The sequence below is a fragment of the Pinus tabuliformis genome, chromosome J (genome assembly GCF_031772625.1).
Source record: "Pinus tabuliformis cultivar Carrire ecotype Pingquan chromosome J, CPIR1, whole genome shotgun sequence".
Taxonomy (NCBI): Eukaryota; Viridiplantae; Streptophyta; class Pinopsida; order Pinales; family Pinaceae; genus Pinus; species Pinus tabuliformis.
Window position 1 is genome coordinate 726,117,475 of NC_142295.1, and position 25,320 is coordinate 726,142,794.

Below are 25,320 nucleotides of genomic sequence, written 5' to 3' on the forward strand. Positions count from 1 at the left end.
TTTCAATCTGACGCCTAAAACGAAATTTATGGCAATTTTCCTCAGGTCACATGTTTGAGATAGAATTTTGGAGCCTGCACAAACCCTAACTTCCTTAGAACATATCTCCAAAAATATAGTGATCCAAGATCTGAAATTTTTACATGACGTTCTTTGATATTTTGGCTCTAGGTGGTAAAAATTTCAGCTTCTAAAGCCTCGTATAAAAAGGTTGTAGTTAAAGTACCAAGATGACCTGTTTGAAGAAGAGAAACCCTAGAACCCAAAGCTCTGATACCAAACGTTATGCAACCAACTCACAAAATAAAAGAAGAGATAGATCAATAAATTCAAGATTAGCCTCTTCGAGGGGTGTTAGAAATTATATATTATGGAGCAATGGAACACATAAAATATTGCAGAAATATAAACACAGAAAAAACATAAAACAAGAGAGACACAGATATACGTGGTTCACCCAGTTTGGGCTACGTCCACCCCGAACAGCCAGTCCTTCCTTTCTATTATCCAGCAAAATGAAGAGACACAACCTACAGCAGATCCACTGTAATATCCTCTGTTTTCTCTCACAGTCTCACCTCTCTATTTCCCGCTCACAGAATACACATCTATCACACAGCCTCAAATACAATGCCCTCATACATAGAGAGGGGTTTCCTTCTAGGGCAAAAAACCCTAAACTAAACATAAGTTCTACCATCAGATAATCCGCCTAATGAATGGCCCAGATTGACTAGAAATTACTATACTTTTACAAGGCAATTTTACCGCTGTTTTTAGCTTCGGGGGTGCTGCCCCCGAAACCCCCCGCCAGGGGGGGGCTCCCAAAGTTCGCGGCCGCCCCCCTCCTGGACCCCCCTTGCAGCGAATATTTTACGGGCGGTGTTGCCGCCACCATTTCGAACTGGGGTCCAATGTGGTGATGCCTTTGAATATAGAAGATAATCAGGCTCCACACCCAACAATCTCCCACTTGGAGACTGATTGTAGCAACTCCACCGCTGCTCCATTTGTTGGACAATGACTCCTCTTTGGACCTGGTTGTTTCTCATCTTCATCGTCATCCTTGAAGACCAATTGAAACTGAGCATATTCTCAGTTTCTCCCTGGTTACAACTTTTGTTAGCATATCTGCAGGATTCTGGCTAGTGTGTATCTTTTCCAGCTTCAACTCTCCATCTTCCAACACTGATCGTATGAAACAGTACTTTAGTTGTATGTGTTTAGTCCTGGAATGAAATGCCGAGTTCATTGCAAGATGAATGGCACTTTGGCTATCACTGTATAACGTGCCCATATCATGCTCCTTACCCAATTCACCCATAAACCTTTGTAACCAAATCATTTCTTTACTAGCCTCTGTAGCAGCAACATACTCTGCTTCTGTTGTTGAAAGTGCAACAACACTTTGGATTTTTGAAACCCAACTGACAGCTGTTCCTCCAACAGTAAATACATATCCTATAGTGCTCCTCCTATTATCTCTGTCACCTACCATATCTGCATCAACATATCCTTGTAGGGATATGTTTGAACCACCAAAGCATAATGCTTGATTTGTGGTACCTTTCAAATATCTGAGAATCCATTTCACTGCCATCCAATGTTCCTTTCCTAGATTGTTCATGTACCTGCTTACAACTCCCACTGAATGTGCAATATCAGGCCTTGTGCAGACCATTGCATACATTAAGCTTCCAAATGTTGATGCATATGGAACTTTAGACATATAATCCATGTCTTCTTGGGTCTTTGGGCACATTTCCTTGCTAAGTTTGAAATGGCTAGCAAAAGGTGTACTAACTGGTTTTGCATTGTGCATGTTAAATCTTTTCAACACCTTTTGTATGTACTCATTCTGAGACAATGTTAATTTACGATTTTTCCTGTCTCTAGTTATTCTCATAACAAGGATATGTTTTTCAGCTCCCAAATCCTTCATTGCAAATGAATTTGCCGATTTTCTTTTGAGCACATTTATTTCCTGCATGTTAGATCCTGCAACAAGCATGTCATCTACATACAATAACAATATAATATAGTTGCCATCATTTTTCTTCTTCAAATAAACACAATGATCAGAGTGACATCTAGTATAACCTTGTTCATACATAAACTTGTCAAATTTTAGATACCACTGCCTTGGAGCCTGTTTTAAGCCATACAAGCTCTTCTTCAACCTGCACACTAGTTTCTCCTTCCCTTTCACCTCATATCCTTGTGGCTACTGCATATATATCTCTTCCTCCAAATCCCCATGGAGAAAGGTTGTCTTTACATCTAACTGCTCATGATGCAAATCTTCAGCTACTACAAGACTTAAAATAGTTCTGTTCGAAGTCATTTTAACAACAGGAGAAAATATTTCATGAAAATCAATACCTTTCTTTTGTGCAAACCCCTTCACCACAAGTCTAGCTTTATACCTCTGTTTTCCTCCATCTTCTTCCTTCAGCCTGTAAACCCATTTATTCTTCAATGTAGTTTTTCCTACATGCAACCTGACTAAATCCCAAGTCTGGTTATGCATTAAGGAGTCCATCTCTTCTTCCATGGCTACCTCCCACTTCTTCCTGCTTTCAACCTGCATTGCTTCTTCATAACATTCAGGTTCACCGGAATCAATCAACAATAAATAATATAATGAAGGAGAGTATCATTCAGGGGGTCTACTTATCCCGGTAGATCTTCTAACACCACTTTCAGGTGTTTGGGGTGCCTGTTGTTGTTGTGGTGGTTGTTGTTGTTGTGATTGTTGATTATTGTTATTTTCAGGCACCTTTACTTTTTCAGTGATTTCATCAAGAACTGCGTATTCCTTGTTTTCCTTTTCCTGTTTCTTTTCCTGCAACTGATTCTTATACAAGACCTTTTCATTGAATATTACATCTCTACTCCTAATGATTTTGTGATTTTCATAATCATATAAGCGATAACCAAAATAATTAACACCATATCCAATAAAGGTACATTTCTTTGACTTTGCCTCAAGCTTTGTTCTCTTTTCTTTATCAATATGGACAAAGGCCTCACGACCAAAAGGCTTTAAAATAGATTAGTTTACCTTTTTACCTGTCCATGCTTCCTCTGGAACACCACCATCCAAGGAACTTGAAGGCCCTCTGTTTATTAGATAAACAGCAGTATCTACAGCATCTGCCCAAAACTGTAAAGGCAATCCTGCATGCAATCTCATGCACCTTGCACGCTCCATGATTGTTTTGTTCATCCTTTCTGACACACCATTTTCTTGTGGTGTTCTTGGAACTGTCTTCTCTCTGTGAATTCCATGCTCTGAACAGTACCTATCAAACTCTTTGCTGCAATATTCACCTCCATTGTCTGATCTAAGACACTTCAATTTCTTTCATGTCTCAATCTCAACCAAAGCATTCCATTTCTTGAAAGTATCAAATACATCTGATTTATTCTTAATACAATAAATCCAAGTTTTTCTAGTTGCATCATCAATAAAAGTAACATAATAACGAGAGCCACCGAGAGATGATACCTGAGCAGGTCCCCATACATCTGTATGCACAAGCTCTAATTTTTCATTCTTATTTTCTTTCCCAACTCTGAGAAATATGACTCTCTTCTGTTTTCCATAAATGCAATTCTCACAGAAGTCCAAATCAACATTCTTCAAACCCGGCAACAAATTCCTTGAGTGAAGAATCTTCATCCCCTTTTCACTCATGTGTCTGAGCCTATGATGCCATAATGTTGCATCTGCTCCTTTGGAAGTTAAAGCATTAACAGAGTTAGAAATACCATTGCATAAATACAATGTACCAACCTTTTCGCCTTTTGCTATTACCAGGGCTCCTTTGGTGACCTTCCAAGCTTTATCTGTGAAAGTTGTCACACAACCTTCACCGCCTAACTGCCCTGTTGAAATCATATTTTTCTTTAGATCTGGAACACGCCTTACCTCCTTTAATAGCCATTGGTTTCCATTCTGTTGTTTTACAAGAACCTTACCCATTCCAACGATTTTACAGGGTGTATCATCACCCAGACGAACTTGTCCAAAATCTCCTTGAACATAGTCATGAAAGTATTTCTTATCAGGTGTGGCATGAAATGAAGCCCCTGAATCTACCACCCAGGAATCAGTAATATTTTCGAAAGAAATAATCAAAGAATCTTGTAACACCTCACCTGTCACATTTGCTTCATGATTGTTTTCTTGTTGTGCATCTCCTTATTTTCCCTTCCGAGATCTACAGTATTTCTTTAGGTGTCCTTTCTTTCCACATTTCCAGCACACTATCCCTGATCTGGACTTGGATCTGCCTTTCCTTGATTTACTACGATATCCTGAGCTCTTTCCTCTTTCCATTTTTCTTCCTCTAGACTCTGCACTCAAATCATTTCCCAATGTCTCACCTGAGCTTTTCCATCGCATTTCCTCGCTAAGGATAGCACCGACAATATCATCAAACTTTAAAGTACTAGATCCAGAAACGGAGTTACTAATGGCCATTACCAAACCATTCCAACTTTTTGGTAATGAGCACAAGAATAACAGAGCTCTAACTTCATCATCAAAGTTTACCCCTGCAGAACTTAACTGACTTGTAACTGTATTAAAATCATTTAAATGGTCTGCAACAGATCCACCTTCTGACATCTTCATATTAAATAACCGTTTCATAAGAAATACCTTGTTTGAGGCCGAGGGTTTTTCATATAGTTTCGACAACGCTTGAATCAAACCCTCTGTCGTTGTTTCCTTCGAAATGTTGAAGGTGATTGACGCAGCAAGGCACAACCGTAGTGTTCCGAGTGCCTTTCTATCGAGAAGGTTCCATTCTTCGTCTGTCATACCCGTCGGCACCTTTGATTTTCTGCCTAATGGTAGGTATAGATTTTTCTCATACAGATAATCTTCCATCTGCATCTTCCACAGCGAGAAGTTTTGGCCGTTAAATTTCTTGACCCTAAACTTACCATCTTCTACCATTGCTCCCACTCGAACCAGGAACCCTTCTTTCCTGCGAGTTTATCAGCCAAATAGACCTTCGGCTCTTATACCAGTTGTTAGAAAATATATATTATGGAGCAATGGAACACATAAAATATTGTAGAAATATAAACACAGAAAACGCATAAAACAAGAGAGACACAAATATACGTGGTTCACCCAATTTGGGCTATGTCCACCCCGAACAGCCAGTCCTTCCTTTCTATTATCTAGCAAAATGAAGAGACACAACCTACAGCAGATCCGTTGTAATATCCTTTGTTTTCTCTCACAGTCTCACCTCTCTATTTCCCGCTCACAGAATACACATCTATCACACAGCCTCAAATACAATGCCCTCATACATAGAGAGGGGTTTCCTTCTAGGGCAAAAAACCCTAAACTAAACATAAGTTCTATTGTCAGATCATCCGCCTAATGAACGGCCCAGATTTACTAGAAATTACTATACTTTTACAAGGCAATTTTACAGCTATTTTTAGCTTCGGGGGCGATGCCCCCGAAACCCCCCGCCAGGGGGGGGCTCCCAAAAGTCGCGGCCGCCCCCCCCCCTGGACCCCCCCTGCAGTGGATATTTTATGGGCGGCAACGAACTGGGGTCCAATGTGGCGATACCTTTGAATATAGAAGATAATCAAGCTCCACACCCAACAAGGGGGAAACCTCGTTTACATTACACAAATGAACAATTCTTGGATGATTCAAATTACAAAACCTCCTTTCTATATATAGGAGTCTAAGGGGTCACAATATAATTAGAGATAACATAACAATAATAATGTAAGGGCACAACAATAACAATAGTGGGCTTCTATGGAGCACAATAATAAAAATATGGGGACTACATGGGCATAACAATAAAAATAAAGGGCCTACATTGACAATAACAATGAGGGAATGCACTAGGATTATAGGGACCTAACAATAAGATTATTTTAAAATAAGGTTTATAGAATTTTAATTTAATTATCAATAATTATTAAGTGGATGGTAGGGATTTAACTTCCACAAAATATTTTTCATATTAGAATACACAAATCAAAGGTTGATATTTTTGTAGGGTAGTTCAAGTAAACTTGATTCGGTCAAATCACTAGCGGTCTCCAAGCTCCGAGTTTATAAGAACCCATGGTATTTATGTGGAATACGGTCTATTCAAAGATGAAAAGGATATAGGTAAAATTTTTCTCATAGCAATTGGGATCCAAAGGAACAATCTTTTTAGACAGCACCACTTCTCTTAGTTTCATGTTCCTAACATCGGGTATTATACCCTAGTGAATATCTGAAATGGATTTGATCATGAATGGCCCAATAAAATATGTGTGCAATTCAATTAGAGTTGTGGTCAAAATTATAATGTCTGCTCATACATAAGGTTAGATAACACAACATGGTGATGAAATGACCAAGAGAAATAACCAACAATTAGATGAAATGGATACATCCCTTGTGATGTGTGTTAGAATATTAATCACATCATCTATTCATATGTCGCAATGATTGTTCCCTAGTCGGAAGTAGATGTTTCATAATTAATAGTCATCAAGAGTAGTTTCTAGTTGGTGGATTCACTATTCAATCGGCAACTCAACCAGTGTATAAATTGAAATGTCTGGTAATGAAATAACCAAGGATTTATGTTGAGTGTTCACCTCTGATATGGTATCAGAGCAAGGGTCATGAGGGCTCGTTAGTGTAGAGGTTGAGTGTGAAGGTGTTACACAGTATTTTGTCACACCTCCTGCACTTCCCTATGACATACCCAGAAGTTCCTGAAACTTGATCATTATACAGTATACTCATCCATGTATACAGCTCATGTCCCTCCTTTAACTTTGCTTGGAAAATATCTGGAGCTTTCCCTGAAGAAATGGCTAATGAAACCCTAAAATGAGGGTCATCGCCCTTTTGAAGCTCAAAATCACGATGATCACTTGTTGCACTGTGATAAGCTAGTGATGGCATCGCTCTATTCCCTCTCATACCCGCGATGGTCTCAAAAAGGAAGTTTTTCCAAAGAGGATGAAAAGCTTCGTTATCTAGAAGCTTCTAGAGAGGTGAGTTGGAGGTGGTTTCGCATATATGAGGTCGAATCCTCCTAGATTGACCTCTTGATCTCATCCCTATGAGCTACCTCCTTAAGATGTGTGCCTAATCCTATCTTTGGAGGAGTCCTAAACCTATCTCCCATCCTATAAATTCCCCCTCTACCATTCCCAAATGGTTGATCTATGTCCATTTTCACCCATATGTTGAGCTTGTGCTTAGAGGCTATTCATTAGACTTGGAGAAGGAGTGTTTGGAGAGTTTCTTGGCTTGGACTTGGATTACCACTCAAGGAGAGCCTTTCAACATCAAGGCTATGGTTGTAAGCTTCCCTTTATTCTTTAAATAATAATACAACTGTTGGTTCATCTTCCCAAAATATATATGTTCATGTATGTATTGGCTTGGCATTCCTTGATTAGCTAAGTAGGTTATTATTGGATTTTCTATTGGTTTTGGCATGCTTTGTTGTCTCTTAATCACTTGTGTAGGTTCATAAGCATTGAAAGAAGCATGAACAAGTCTGTGACACAAGTGATTTGAGGATCTCAACAAAGGAAATTAAAATAGCATCAGAGCAAGGTAGGCCATCTCTCTTGTTCTACTTTTCAATTATGATCTAGGAATATGTCTAGTTGATTGTCACTTCAGTTTCTAGACCCACTCATTGGGCTAGAGGAAACATCTCTATCTGCAGAGAGTATTAACCTTCTCAACAAAATGGTAACTCCATTAGGGATCCTATGACCCTTTCCTTCCCTTCCCTCACCTTGTATTTTGACGAGTTTGATCAATCATTGATTTTTAGACTTCATTTCTTGTTTGTAGTCAGTGTCACTGTCTAGTAGATGCCTAAAGATTGTTAACTTGAGTTTTTTGAATACTTTGGATTTCTTTTTTCTTTCCTCGACCATCGCAGATTTTACCCTGACAGTCGCGATGATATCGCGGGTTTTCTAGTTACAGTAGTGATGATCACTACTTTACTCCTGACAGGTGCGATGATTGTAGAAAATTAAGAAATTTAGGGTTTTCTCTCTTATTTTCAGTTCTAGTTGCCTTCTTCCTGTGATTTACCAGTGTGTTCTTCATTGACTCTCTCATTGTCTCATTGCAATTGTCTTTTAACTTGGCTTGAGTGTCCTTTAAGTTTGATTAGCCTCTTAGGGTTCTAGGTCTTCTAGGTCAACCTTCGTCCACTTGTTGGTCTTCCCATCAGAATTTAGAGATCAATTGCCTGTGTTAAAGAGTCTTTGTGTGTTCAGACATACTTTATAGATCAATTTTTGGTTCTTATGCCTTAAGTTGTTTTCATTAATCGATATTGTGAAATTTACTTAAGCTTCATTTGACGAACGATAGGTTACAAATCAATTGTCTCATTGGAATCAAACGAAGTGTTTTCTTTGAAGTTTTTGCGTTTTCAAGTAAAAGTGAAAGTGTTATTCTTTTCATAGTTTTCGAAGCATTTTGAGTTGCATTAAAATCATTGATGTGAAAGATATTTTCATATTTGTTGGCTTGCTTGCATTCTCTTTTACTTTGCACTAGATTACATTAGTTGCATTTTGAAAAAGAGAAAAAATCATCATTATATCTTAAGGAAATTTTGCTTTAAGATTTGTTTTGGCATTGTATTTTCTTATCATATGAAAGATTAGATTTCATATTTTTCATTTAGTGTTTGAAGATTGTTATGGATGCATTTTTTCATTTGGTTTGATGCATGATTTGAGTGATATTCTTCCCTACATAGATAGCTTTCATCGAATTGAAGAATTTCGTTTCATCATCTAGTTTGCGTTCTAGGAACAGGTAACATTGTTAAGGCCTTGAAATTGAGACATAATTACCATATCAACTTTAAAATATATCAATTAACCTAAGGATCATTTGAAACATTAATGATCATATCTAGTGGTCTAGGTTAGAGACATGTTTCAACGTCTTAAAAACTTAGTAGTTGTCATTCGCTTCTGCATTAGACAGCGCTAGCACGAACTTTTGTTCCTTGTGTCGTCGCTTATATAAAGGGAGACCCCTATAGGTTGAAATCCTTTATCCATAGGAAGCCGAGTTTTCCACCCTATAAACATGATACACCAAACATAGCATTCAAGGAGATTGCTTGCACGTACGTCAAGTCCTTGGTCAATTGATTGGCTAAGGTGTATATTGCAGTTCATACTTACTTGGTACTCCTTTTACCTAGATTCACCTGTGCAGTCATTTGATCTTTTCTAACTCTTTAAATTTGAAAAGATCATAGATCAACTTGTCCTTTCAAGCTCGCAAAACTTTTGAAAGCGACTAGAGTCACCTTTTCACCCTTTTCTCGAATCTTAAAAGATGAAAAGGTAATGTTTTTGTTTCTAAAATATAACTTCTCATGATAAACACGTTGATCCCAAAAAGTTTCTTCTTAAACCAAATTTAGTAATTTCTTGTTAATTTCAATAATGTTAAAGTCCTAAGAAAAATTTTTCCTTTCCTTTTTTTCGTTGAGGGGAAGCCATTGTGGCTGAACGATTAAGTCCATCTCATAGTTCCCCTTCATTGTCTGATACTAAAGGGTCCTCCCAAGGAGTTCATCCAGAACTTCCTCAGTCTCTTGAGAATCAAGTTCTTGAACTTGGAATTGTTGTGAGTATTCAACCTTTGTCTTATTTTCCACCTCCATCAAATTCCTGGTCACCTCAAGAATCTGATCTGGATTCCTCTGATAATCCTATTCAGACCCTTAGAGTCTGCGGACTCCTAAAATTCCACAAGGGTTGTTCGTCTATCCATCGAACCCATTATTCGATCCTATTGTGATATATCCTCAACATCCTTATAGTCCGTATGATCGGCCTGGTATTCCTTTGGAGTTATCTCCTCATACATCTCTGGTTCATGATCGCCAGTTGTTTCCATCTATGGAGTCAGAATGCGAGCTCCCAGTCTCTTCTACAAGTCATTCAGAAGTTTCTGCTACACATACTCCTCACATAGATGATCATCAGGGATATGAGTTCCCTCCATAAGACTTTCCCTATATGGAAAGAGTCTTGTCTCTCTCCTATCGTGAAACTAGTGGACCCACGTTGCCACATGGCTATACCACTTTAGCTCAGTTAGTTTCGGGTACTCCTAGTGCCTCATCATTGCATCAAAACCTTATCTGGTCTTCCAATGTTATGCCTGCATCAGGTTCGTTCGTTCAAAACATGGCCTCTCAATCGATTGTACAAATTGCAATCACTTCAATTCCATTTCAACCTACCATTCTGTCTCAACCTGTTTCATCGTTTCAACCGACTCTTCCGGTTCAACTGACCATCTCAGGTTAGGTCTAGGTAAGTTCTTCTATCCATCCATCGAGTGGACAAACTGTGCCACTGCCTGGGGGGGAATATCTTAATATTCCTCTCCTGTCAGGCGAAACCACTGTGAGTGGATTGCAAACTCACATGGATGGAATGAATCAACCTCTTTATGGCACCATTCCTAACCCTTTTGGTCCATCCGAGTCAAGTAACGTCCAATACCAACAGCCATATATGGCTCAGGTCCCATTCCAACAGGCTTACGTCCCATATGGTTCACAAGCCTTGGTTAGTCCACCTTACATTCCTCAAGTTGGACCTTATGTTCAGCCTAGTCAATCCACTATTCCTAGTGGATATAACCAGATCCAATTCGGGAACTATCAATGCCCTCAGGGTATAACCCCAGGAACTGTCCAACTACCCTTGCAGTAGCAAGGACAATCTTTGCAGCAGCAAGGGCAACCTTCCCAGTATCAAGGAAAATCTTTGCAGCAACAAGGGAAAGCATTGCAATAGCAAGGACAACTACCACAACCGCAAGGGAAACCTTTGCAACCGAAAACTCAGTTTGTATAACAGTCCTACCGACCATTGTCCTCACAAGGCCAACCATTGCAAAAACAAGGTCAACCTTTACAGTAGCAAAGTCAACCTTTGCAGCAACAAGGTCAGCCTTGGAAATAGCAAAATTTATATGTGTATCATCAAGGTTAGCCTTTGCAAAGTCAAGGTCAACCCCTGCATCAACAGGGTCAATCTCCTTACATCCAAGGTCAACAGGTTCAACAACCTCATAACTTGTATGCCATATACAATGCTCATCAGCAGCTTATGGCAGGGCAATATCAAACCTACCCTAGGATGAATCCTCCTTACAGGAAAGGTAACCCTTAGTGGCGACAAAACCAGATTCCATATGGACAAAATCCTCCACTCTGGGGAAAAAATCCTTACCAAAAAGGATGGAATCCCTAGTTTCGGTCTCCTCAAAGGCCCTATATGCCATTTAACACACAATTTCCCTTCTTGGCTACATTGGAGCTGCCTGATGTTTCGAGGCTCATGAATGATCCCATTCTTCATTCGCCTTACTAGCCTCTAGTTCCAACAAAGATTCATAGCGAATTCCCCAAATTCAAGGGAAAAGCAAAGGAGGATCCACAAGCCCACGTGACGACATATCACCTCTGGTGCTTCTCCAATTTGTATGTCGATGATTCTATCCGTCTTCGACTCTTTCAAATAACTCTCATAAGTGTTGCCACTAAATGGTAGATCAAAATGCCTCGAGGTACCTATGGTGACTTCAACTCTCTCACTATGGCTTTCCTCACTCATTTCCAATTGTCGGTTCGCTATGAAACTAGCACTCATTTGCTTATGTCCCTTAAGCAAGACACCGTGACCCACATTTCCAATCATATCCATGAATGGAGATGTCAGTGTCGCCTCATCAAGCTTGAGATTGCAGATGAGTTGTTAATAGAATGGTTCATAAAATCATTCATCAGCAAAATTTCTGAGGACACAGCCATGGGTGGATGTTTTACTAAAGAGCAAGTTATTGCCCGTGCCTAGTATTTATACTTTGTATATTCACAATCTCACACATTGTATGAGATGTTACCTAATGCTCTAAGACCATCATCGGATATGACAGCATCAAAGTCCCCAGATACACCACCCATTGATGGTGTCATTGGTTTCGTGTCTCAAACTATCGTGAAAGCTTCTTCGAAGCATAAATCTGTCTTGAACACTAGTTCCAATAATCCATCCAAAAATTCATCCAGTCTTGGTAAAACCTCTGAGGTACATGTTGTCCAGTCTACCGCAGTAGATAAGTCCTCTAAAGTTAAAAAAAAAAGGGGAAAAGGTAAGGCTAAATTTGATGCCCCAAAACAGGGCCCTCCTAAATCATCTGTTGATGATGCTTCTCAAAGAAAGCCGAAATATCCTTGCCTCATCTGCGAGGAGGATCATTACACTAAGGATTGTCCCCGACGATCTAAAGTTAGTTGCTTGCTGAAAGGGAATCCGACTGTCTTAAAAGAACCCTTTCCATCAAAACAGACCCAGTTGATAGACCAACCTCAGTCTTATGCTTCTTCACGTTCCCAAGTGTTCATGATACAAGGTTCATCACTAATCTCGATCGTTACTCGAACTAAAGACTATCAAGCCACTTCTAAGTAGATGATGGAGAAAGAAGTTGTTGATACTCCTTCTACTTATACTCCATCCATTTCCGGTCTGCTCCATATCGAGCACCCTAACAGTGAGTCTGTCATCTAGCCACTTCCCAAAGATGTTCTTCGGAAATCATCTTTCAATCTGAATGCTAGAGCTGCACAACATTACAATATTGTTGAGGATTTAGCTCAGACACCTTCGGGGATGTCTGTCTTGGAGGTTATTCAATCTTGTCCAACACAAAGGAAGTCATTGTTGTATGCTATAGGTGCTATTGATCCTTCCAATTCGAGTCTGATTATTTTCAATCTAGAGAATCATGTGCCTCATCTTCCTCATCAGATTATATTTTTGATACAGATCCTTATCAAAGGAAACATGATTCATCAAATGGTTATTGATGAAGGTACCTCTACCTACATCATGTCAGTTTCGTGTTGGAAAGCCATTGGCTCTCCTCCTCTTAACCAATCTCTGAACACCTTGGAAGCCTTTGAGGGTAGAGGTTCACGACCATACGGTATTCTCACGAACTTGTCGATTACATTAGAAGGAAAGACTGTTGAATTAGAAGTATAATTTGTAGATGCCAATCTCAACTGCAACCTTCTTCTTGGGTGAAGCTCAACTCATGCCATGTTTTCTGTGGTGTCTTCTTTGTTCCGCATACTTCGTTTTCCTCATGAAGGAAAAATAGTCACAGTTGATCAACTGTATTTATTTTCTTTTGGTTCATCCAACGGTAACATTCCTTATGTGGTAAATATTGAGATTCCTTACGAGAGAGTGGGAGCAAGTCTCTTCAAAGAATCTGATTTAATGGATACTTTTTCTCTCCCTCCTAAGAATATTCATTCAGTCAATATGATCTCGGGCTCTACGGATCCTTGGATTATCCCGTCTGATGATCAAATTGACTCATTTGGAGATGCTATGCCTTTAAGTCCATTGGATATAAATTATCAAGAAATTGTTTTAGCTTCGATGGCCACTTTAGAAAGTCATACTGTCTTCAGTATGAACCTGGACACTTACGTACCATCTCCTTGCCTTGGTTCTTGGGATTCTCTAGATACTTTGAATGAGACATTCCCCACTATTGAGAGTATCGTGGAAGTCATGTCTCTAGATGAAGTTCCATGGAACGATCTACATCCTCATTCTTCCTTTATCCCTAGCCTCTATGAGATGCCTTCCTGTCTTGAAGCACCTATTTCTCATTCTCCTACACCTCCATTTCAGACACCTATATGGGTACATGAAGTCTTGTCGAAGGGTAATATGAGAAACATCACTGTTACCTTGCTTATTGACACTTCGATTCACCCTGAAATCGTCAAGATCTTTCAACTGGGGCACCTTTTCCTCGTCATGAGGTCAAATTTTTCATGCTTCCTTTCATGATATTTTTTCACCGAGTCTCTACCATTTTCCCATTATCACAATGGGGTTTCCATCTTATGAATCGTAACTCTCACTCGCTCGGGGGGCATGGGGGCATATCCTTTTATGAGTTTTACTCTATTTTTTGGCCGAGTCAATGCTTAGATGTCATGTCAACAGTGAAACTCTAGTTTTCTTCTATATTAATTGATTACCTGAATCTGGAAACGAACTCCATCTGAGCTTTTTACGTGTGCAATTCATGTAATAACTTTTTTACATTAGTGTGTTAATTCATTAATGTGAGTTTTTTTTCTTTTTGGTATGTTTATTTGCTTTGCAGACATATATCTATCTGCTTACCATGTGTTCCACTCGATTTGTAGATGTCATCAGGTCATTACATTGGTTTTGCTGATGGTGCTTGTTGTAGCACACGAAACCTCTCTTCCGCAACATGGGTACTATGTCACCCTAATGGTGAGCTGATTAACTTACAAGGTATCTACCTTGGTCAAACAACCAATAATATTGCTAGATATAGTGCAGTTATTGAACTCTTTTCAGAAGCAATTGCTCTTAGAATTAGGGATTTAGTTGTCAAGTTGGATTCTCAGCTCGTTGTTTTACAATTAAACAATCATTACTCAGTGAGAAACCCACAAATATTGTGTATGTATCTACGTGTTAGACTACTAGAAAGAAATTTTTATTACATTACATATCAACATATTCCACGTAATTTGAATACATTAACTTATGCATTAGCAAATCTTTTTCTTGATAGACATTTGCATCATTTATAAAACTAAATCATGTTATGAACACATAAGTAGAAATAAAACATGCATGTTTTATTTCTACTTATGTGTTCATAACATGATTTAGTTATATACATATATATATATATATATATATATATATATATATATATATATATATATATATATATATATATATATATATATATATATATATATATATATATCGATATATCGTGTCTCCCGGAGTGTTTACATCAAAATGTCAAAAAATAGATTGTTATGGGACACTTGGCTTTCAAAGCCTACAAAATGTGTAAAAGACTAGATAAACTATCAAATTGCACGGTGCTCATGATAGCACGAGACCGCCCTGATCACTCGGCCTAGAAGCCAATGCAGCCTTGCAGAGACTCCCACAGTGTGTCTCTGCCAATGCAGTGGAACATCATCGATACTGGCATAATCTGGAACCCCTCGAGTGATTGTGCTCCATCTTAGCTAAGGGGTCAACCCCTTCCTCATAGTCCACACCCACTATCATATGGGAAGCTCATCATGATATTGGCAACATGCCTGGTGGTCTCTCTGGTCCCACATCTACACATTTATCATAAGTTAAGTCTCAGTTTACACTTTTATAAAAATCTTAAAACTTGAAAAAATCTGATAAACAAGTTTTTACCTACATCGATCCACTGTTCACCTGGTGGCAGATGTAGAGCTAGATCCCACCTAAAATATGTGCCAGCATAAGCGTAGTAATATACCACAAGTAGTTGGTGTTCAAGCCAAGCGAAGAATTGTGGTGGATAATGCATATGTTGACTTGTGCCTCCTCGAGGCATGAGATGGCTCCATCTCACAAGTCTTGGATCTCGGGGGAGTAGGATGTGGTACTTGTGCCCACTAATACCAGAAGAGGGGCACTCGCTCCAAAAATAAGGTCACCAGTGTAGAATCGAATCCAAATTGCTTCAGGTGTCCATGCTTACCCTTTGTCAGTTATCACTTCATGTTCTCCAAAAGGCCTCCACACCAGTTGAAGATGGTGGGGGTCAAACATGTGATAGCATACTGAAACTGAGACTTTGAAGCCTCATGCAAGGCTTGTGTGTGAGATACACATGTCATGGTGAACAAAATCATTCTCAAAACGAGGTTGTTGGTGATTGTTGTTATCTTCACCTTACCTCCGTTGGTTATCTCAGCACCAGGAAATTATATCTGGACTAGAGTCCTGGTACTCTCACCTCCTTGGTGAGATCCAAATATTTGAATTGCTTCTCCTCGACGGGATAATCTCGTGATGAAATAGATGTCCATCTCTTCAAGTTCCAATTCTTGCCATTTTATGATGATCTCTCGATCTACATCTCAAAGGTTCATTAGATAAGGTAGTAGCTCCATCTGAGCCATCAACCTTGTGGTCTTGAAGAATTTTAGCAATCCACAATCCCTCAGAAAATTTATGCATGCCAACTCCTGAGATGCTTGGAATTCTTTGGCCTCATGGCCTCCTTCTTTCCACTAAAAGACCATATTCTCCTGCAAAACAACATTTAAACACTTATTAATTCTTTTTACATGGATCAAAACCAACATTTGTTTGCTTAAAAGAGATTTTTGCATCTCAAAAATCTCTCTCGGTGCCATCACGCGTTTTTTATAGACAGTGTGGTGGCATCGCACGAGCCTTTAGGCTTGAGCGCCACATTCGCGGGTCTGATGACCATACCCACGATGGTCGTCGACAGCTTAAAATTTCAAAATCCTCCTTTCTAGCATAAAATTTACCATTTAAATTGCATAAAAAAGTAATGAAATGCAAGAGCATGAATGAGGCTCTTCCTGTAATAGATGGATAATGAAACACTACCCTGGATCTCTCGCAGCAGCCATTGGAAAATCAAGAGAATTAGGGCACAAAAGCACTTCAGAGCTCAGTTTGGTAAAATGGTAAAAAATGAGATTACTTTTACCTATTTATAAGTTTTGAAATTCATTTTGTCAAATATTTTCATAATATTTTAATATTTTCTCTCGATACCAGTGATGGGTGTGTTTCTTGTGCAGTTACAAGTGCCTTCAATGTGAACATTGATTATTATTGACAGATTCAGGGAAATTTATTTTATCTCTTTTTCAGACTCATTAAATAAATGAAAAAGGAACCCCCCTGGAGTCATCTTTCAGCTCTTTTCTGACTCGAAAATTGAAAATATGGTCGAGTACTTTTCATTTTGAACTCGTTAAAGTAAATGAATCGGCGTAAACTCAATATATGTTTACCCCTTTTTCGATCTGAGATTGACTATTTACGAAAAAGGTACACCTTGGTCGACATGGTCAAGAGGTTCCCTCAGATATTGTTTTCTACCTTTTCGGATTCGAGGGACAAATTACGAAAAGGGACATGATGGAGTTTTATTTTCCACGTATTTTTCAAACTCTCTAAATATGAAAAAGATACTAAGTTATTTTTACATTGGGCTCGTTAAAACTTTGCGACAAAATACTCGTCACCATGACGAGATCGAGCTTCCCCTTCCTAGGGATCATAAAACTTACTAGGATGGATTCATTCGAAGAGTGAACTTACATAACAAGAATATGTTATCCCCTTCAAGCTTGTGATAAAAATAATTGGGGTACTTGCTAGAAATAGCGGGGAAAAATGAAGATGAGACATCCTTTGTATAGGCAGCATGTCTCTCTTGAACATGACACTCTTCTGCTCTCATGTCGGGTTTTGGATATCCTCACTCAGTCACTTTTCCTCTAGGTTTTGGGTAATCCATTTGGCCTTTCATTTAACTATTCCACACTGTCATCATGACCTTTAGTCCCATGTTGAGTCAGATTCTGCCACACTCTGGAGTCGTGTCACCAATATGTTTAAGAGAAGTCCAATATGCAATTATTTACCTATACATTGTTTGAGTCATTTCTACAGTCCTGGATATCATTCCACTTTATTCCTTGTTTCATGTCGATGATGGGGAATCCATCATTGCCCTCCTTCGATGGGTCACTTCCTGTCGACTTCAGATCATTATCCAGGAAGATGACTTAGGAACTCACTTTCAGTACCTTAGAGCTAGCATGCCCTAATGACCAGTTCTTCACACCCGACGATAGGTCTCCATTATTGGCTTTCGATCGGGTGATTCCACGAGTGTTCGACCCCAACTTCATTATCACATTCATGGATTGTACTATTGTACGTTGAGATCCATTTTCATTATTGGTGGTTTCTCTCGTACCTGTTAATGGTCCACATCATTGGCCTGTAATCAGGTGGTTTTCTAGCATGTTCAACTTCAACACTTTTATTCACATGTTAGAAGTCATACATTGATTGGGTCGGGATGGAGCGCAAGACGCTAAGTCCTGTTTGTTATGACTCAGCTTGCATGGATTTATATGATTGTACACATGTTTCTACTATACATATGGTTGTGACCATACCGTGAGAATTTATATTTATGATGATCCTCGTTATCTGGATGGTTGTGCCCATACCATGGATCTTTTATCTAGCCTTCATCATCCAGATGGTTTTTTCCATGTCGTGGATTCATGTCTTGATCTCATATATGTATATGTATATGCATCCTTGATTTGTAGGTCTCCTGACAGTGCGCATCCTCGTCCTTGCCAAAATCTCATAAATCATCTCAGCCATCACTCCTCATTCTGCCTTCATGTTTTAGGGGGCATCTATTACACAGTATTTTGTCACACCTCCTGCACTTGCCTGTGACATACCTTGAAGTGCCTGAAACATGATCATTATACAGTATACTCATCCATGTATACAACTCATATCCCTCCTTTAACTTTGCTTGGAAAATATTTGGAGCTTTCCCTAAAGAATTGGCTCATGAAATCCTAAAATGAGGGTCACTGCCCTTATGAAGCTCAAAACCATGATGATCGCCTGTTGCACCGTGATAAGCCAGCGATGGAATCACTCTCTACCATCTCATACCCACAATGGTCTCAAAAAGGAAGTTTTCCCAAAGACGATGAGAATCTTTGTGATCTAGAAGCTTCCAAAGCGGCGAGCTGGAGGTGGTTTTGCATAGATGAGGTTGAATCCTCCTAATTTGACCTCTTGGTCTCATCCCTATGAGCTACCTCCTTGAGATGTGGGCCTAATCCTATCTTTAAAGGAGTCCTAACACCCTCTCATAGCATATAAATTCCCCCTCTACCATTCCCAAATTGTTGATCTATGTCCATTTGCACCCTTATCTTGAGCTTGTGCTTAGAGGCTATTCATTAGACTTGGAGAAAGAGTGTTCGGAGAGTTTCTTGGCTTGGATTTGGATTACCACTCAAGAGAGCCTTTCAACCTCAAGGCTATGGTTGTGAGCTTCCCTTTATTCTTTAAGTAATAATACAACTGTTGGTTCATCTTCCCAAAATATATATGTTCATGTATGTATTGGCTTCGCATTCCTTGATCAGCGAAGTAGGTTATTATTGGATTTTCTATTGGTTTTGGCATGCTTTGTTGTCTCTTGATCACTTGTGCAGGTACATAAGCGTTGAAAGAAGCAAGAACAAGTCTGTGACATCAGCGGTTCGAGGATCTCAATAAAGGAAATCAGAATAGCATTAGAGCAAGGTAGGTCATCTCTCTTGTTCTACTTTTCAATTATGATCTAGGAAGATGTCTAGTTGATTGTCACTTCAGTTGCTAGACCCGCTCAGTGGGCTAGAGGGATCGTCTTTGTCCACAGAGAGGATTAACCATGTCAACAAAAGGTTGCTTGGAGTTTTCCGATTAGGATTGCTACAGTTGTTTGTAGTTGTAAGAGACTTGCAGTTGTCTGCAGTTGTAACCAACTAAGAGGAAATCAGTGTTGTGAGGTGAGCGAGATCTACAGAGAGCTAGATGGTCATTTTGTGTTTATAATCTTTGTGAACTTGGTTGTGAGGCCATTCTATTTCTGTTGTTTGTAATATTTGTTGGTATTTTCATGTTGGAACTGTGTGTCCCTCACCATTGAAAGACGCGAAGAAAAAAAAAAGGAGTTGCAAACGGCGTGCAGACTGGGAGAAATATTTCAATACCTTATTGGGTCGATGATCATGTTGGGTCCCTATAATACTAGTGATTACCCCATTACTATTGTAGTTATACCCCTTATCAATATTTTTGTGCCCCCATTGCCCCCATATTGTTATTACTGTGCCCCATAGAATCCCTCTATTGTTATTTTTGTGGCTTTTCATTATTATTGTTAGGTCGGCTGGATTATATTGTGACTCGTTAGACTCCTATATATAGAAAGGAGGTTTTGTCATTTGAATCATCCAAGAATTGTTCATTTATGTAATGTAAAGGAGGTTGCCCCCTCGAAGAGGTTTAATTCTAAGCCGTTGATCTATCTTTTCTATTTTTTCTTGAGCTGGTTTCATAACATTTGGTATCAGAGCTTTGGATTCTAGGGTTTCGCTGCTCCAAACAGGTCATCGTAGAATTTTCACTATAACTTTTTTTCTGTGACATTTCAAAAGTTGCAAAAAAACCCATTTGAGAAGACATCGCGCTGAATCTTGAGTCCAAATTTCAGAGCTTTTCGCACTATATTTGCAGAGATATGATCTGAGGAAGTTGGTATTTTTGCAGACTCCTGAATTACATTCCAAACAAGTGACCTGGGGAAAATCGTCATAACTTTCTCTCTGTGGATCGGATTGAAATTTCATAAGAAGTTATAGAAAGAGGATGGAATATAGTTTCTTGTATGCATTTTTCAGATCCAAAGGTCAAAACAGTGACTCGTGGCACATCGTACAAGTTCACTCTACTGAACTAGTCTATAATCAAGTCATTGTGGGAGATTTCGTATAACTCTTCCTTGAAGAATCCAATTTGGGTCAGACTTCTGGAATTAGAAAGAGGACACAGAGGGATACTGAAGTTCAAAAATTCAGAACTGGATGATCCAAAATTACAGAGATACATCAGATTCAATATCAGGCTCTGACAAAGTGAAAAACGGTGTGTAGTTTTTTTCAAATTTTTGCATAAGATTGGTTTGAAAAATTAGTTGGAAGGAATTAAAAGGGCATTTTCATGTGGAAAGAGTCAATTTTGCGGACAAAACCGACCTCCCTAGAAGCTAAGGATTTCTAGTGACAAACAAGACAATTAAGCACTATCTTTCCCTAAATATGCACTTAGGATACAAGCAATCAGGTGTTTATAACATACCTTTAGTCCAACACTTTGTAGCAGTCCAGCCTCTCTGATCCAGATGAGCTCCTCCTTCTCTTCGAAACCTACATTCACTAACAAGCAAACAATTACATAGCACCTGAATAACTCATAAAATAAAACATATCCATCATAAAGACCAAGGAGTATATGAAACAAATTATAGATAACAACTTGTTGAGAAAAATGAACTTAATTGTATTAAGTGGAAACAAAAGAAACCATTACAACCAGTGCCTTGGTGTTTTGCAGGTCCCTCCCAGGGTCCAGCAAGAGTTCTCCTTTACTTTGATCAGCTCACCCACTTCCAAATGAAGCTAAGAAAGGATGGGAATCTCTCCTCTCAAGCTCTATAAGGGAGTCTTAATTTCAGCAGCATCTACCCTTAAGAATGTTCAGCTTTCAACCCCTCCTCCCTCTGGCCCAATGCCTGTATTTATAATGCTTTGGAGGAAGTTAATCAGGTCCACCATCAATGGGATAAGCCCCTCTTTAGAAGGGATAGATCCCCTCTTCATGGGATAAGTTCCTCTTTCATTGGGATGCATGAACCATCTGGAGGCGCTCAATCCACATCAAACCATCTTCTAGAATGCTCTAGAATCGACCACAAGTAAGTTTTTTGAAGTAAAAGTTGCGCCTTTTGACCTTTACAGGAGTACGCACTCGCCCCTTTACAGACAGAGCGTACAAGTACGCAGGTATTATGTACTTGAGGTGCGTACACGCAGGTAAGAGTAAGAGAAACTGCGTAACCAGAGTTGCATTGATTTGTAAAGACTTTCTCTCTTTTTTGGAGTTTGACATGAGGAGCAGAGGTATAAGACTTGCCAAGGAGGATAGTATGGTTATTGATGGAGCCATACTGACTGCAAATAGTCATGGTGACAAATTTTAGTGTAACAGATTGCCCCCTAAAGTGCGAGGTCTGTAGTAGATTAGGGTTTTATATCATCTAGGAAGGGTGAAGCACTTTATCATTTCGAGGATTATCTTGTGGAGAGCCCAGTTGGAACCTGAAAATATTCAACACAAAATACATATATGAGATCATATCATCGCTGAGGTAGGCATTCCCATACTCAGATCAAAAACTTAACTAACAAACTAACTACTGCTCTGATACAGGAATGATTTCGCAGTACATCATAATCATAGACATATGTAGACACAGTACGGACGCAGCCATCTGTTTATAATTAGTCTACTGTATAATGAATACAAAACTCCTCACAGCCTGGATGGCGGAAACTAGATCCAGGGTCTTCATTTCTGCTTCCCAAAATAATACGATTCTATCCATGCGAATAAATGAGTTGATGTCGAACATGGTAGAAACCACTTGATTACCAGTTGATGATGTAAACTGTTAACAAGTGTGAGAGAGACCACCAGTGATGTCAATGGTTCTCAAAGTACCCAGTACAATCCATGAGATGCGAATAAATGTGTTGATGTCGAACATGTCACGATATCCTTCGATCGAAAGTCAATGATGTAAACTGTCGTCAAAGGTGAGAAACCTGCCATTGAGGCATGCAGATTTCAAGGTACTGATGATTCCTAGATAATGTGCTGATGTCGATAGAAAGCGATCCGTCGTAGGCAAGCCCACAACACGAAATCATAGATCAAGTTGAAGAAATGTAGCTGTAAGGACTGACTCAGGGATGGTCAAAATGGATGACAAGTATTTTGCAGATGAATGGTTTGTTGGTAGTGACCTCTTGAACACATATCGACACAACAGATGGCTTGGTGACAATTGACCCAAAGTTAATACCCAAAAATGGGCTGAAGACTTTCAATGTGGTTTGATCAACTGTTAGGCAAAGGATTTCCCAACCCAGGTGAATAAAAGTGTCGTGTTCAAGAGTGGTTACAAAGTATGACAAATAGGCTCATTTTCCTCTCTTTTCCCCCACCATTTCTGGCAAGTACCTCTTTATTTTTTACAAGCTTGAGGGGGATAACATTTGCTTGATTATAAGCCCATCCTTCGGATGAGTCCAACTTAGTTTAGATTCGAACCCTAAGAAGGAGTGGTATGTTCCTGTTTGTAATCGAACAGGTCCTTTACTGTGAAATTTAACGAGTCCAGTATAGGAGAAACTCGGCGTTTTTCAATTTTAGAGAGTCTGAAAAACTTTAAGAAGACTCCAGGGTTGACCTTTTTCGTAAATTTGTGTCTCCCAAGCCCGAAAAAGTATAAAATAATACTTGAGAGAACCGCTTGATCTTTTACGACCAAGGAGTACTTTTCGTCATTAATGCCTTTGACCCGAAAAAGTAAAAAAGCGATCAACAACACGTCGTTTTATAACCAATATCGAATTTGAAACGACAAAAATCTGGCAATATTTTCGTATTTTTACGGTCGGAAAAGAGCTGTAAGTGGACCGTCTTTTAGTTATGTTTTAACGAGACTAAAAGAAACACTCGGCAATCTTTTCATATTTTAGGAGTCAGAAAAGGGCTTAAAGATGACTCTAAGGTTTCACTTTTTCGTAAGTTTTAACGAGTTCGAAAAAAAATGATAAAAATGTACTCATGGTTTTCACTTTTTCGTAAGTTTTAATGAGTTCGAAAAAATGATAAAAATGTACTCATATGTCCGACTTTCAATTTAATTTACAAGCAGGAAAAGACGGAAAGAACTCGGCATTTTCATTTGTTTTACGAGAATGAAAAATAGCAAAATAATCTTGGGATTTTCATGAGTTTAACGAGTCTTGAAAATAACTGAAATTGACTCGAGATAGGTTTCATTTTTACAAAAGCTTGAAACAGAGAAAAACTATGCTTCAAAGTAGTTTCATTTTTACACAAGCTTGAAACAGAGAGAAAACTGTGCTTGATGCCCCCTAAGCATAACTGCTAGAGCGCATGCCCCCTAGCTTCATTTCATTCAACCAGTTGGATGGAATGAAGGTTGAGTTACGAGATCATCTGAAAGACTCGACCTAAAACTGTAAGAAAATTATGCAAAAAACTGAAATAACTAACCTAAATATACGACTTAACATTTATGAGATCTAGTCAAACTTTCGACTCAATTAGAGGAGGATTTGTTTCATTTTTTAATGAGCTTGACACAGGAAAAGAACTATGCTCGAATCTGGTTTCATGTTTACACAAGCTTGAAACGAAAAACTATGCTTCTTATAAGTTCGCATGCCCCCAGCATAATGATGCAAATCAAGGTACATGCCCCCCAAGCTTCATTACATTCAACCAGGTGGATGAAATGAAGGTTTACTTTCGAAATCTTGGAAAGACTCGTGGGAGTTGTTTCATTTTTTCGTGAGGTTTACACAGGAAAAGAACTATCCTCAAAACCCTTGTTTCATTTTTTAAACGAGCTTGACACAAGATAAGGAACTATGCTCATAACTACTTTCTACAATCTACCTAAAAAGGAACTCTACTCTAATAACCTTGATTCATTTTTTAACGAGCTTGACACAAGACAAGGAACTATGCTCTAAAATCCTTGATTCATTTTTTAACGAGCTTGACACAAGACAAGGAACTATGCTCATGACTACTCTCTACAATCTACCTATATAACCTACCCTTGTTTCATTTTTTAAAGAGCTCGACACAAGACAAGGAACTATGCTCAAGACTCCTTGTTTCATTTTTTAACGAGCTTGACACAAGACAAGGAACTATGCTCCAGAAGTTCGCATGCCCCCAGCATAATGATGCAAAGCGAGGTACATGCCCCCCAAGATTCATTGCATTCAACCAGGTGGATGGAATGAAGGTTTACTTTCAAGATTTAACTTGAAAAGGGAGTTGTTTCATTTTTTAAGGAGGTTGACACAAGAAAAGAACTGTCCTCATACCTGATTCATTTTTTAACGAGGTTGACTCAGTAATGGTTCACTAATGGTTCTGCTAAAAGCTTTCAGATTCTGCGTAATAGGCGCAAGCTGAGGGGAACCCAAAGCTTTCCAAATAGTTGAGGATAAAATACTAACAGAAGCACCTTCATCTACCTGAGTACGATGTATGTCCCTACCACCAGCCTTGACAATGATTTGGAAAGGGATGGAGGAAGGAAGACGAGGTTCTGTCAGTCTATTCCAATCAAAGGAAAAGACCTCAGTACTTGGAGGGGGTTCTGTAGAAACAGGTGAAATGCCCCCCGGCATAGAAGAATCTGATGTAACAAGAAGAACCTGAGCGGTATGAAGTTCACTCTCTAAAGGGAAAGTGGGATCGACCGAATGTGAAATTGAATCGACCACTTGATCAACTAACGGATCATCAACCTGAGTTACATGAGTTTCACTCTTCAATGGAAGAGTGTGATTGACTGTACTTGAAATGGGATCAATCACTCCGTCAGTTGACGGTAGGTTGGGAGAAAGTTTACGGTAACCAGTTGGA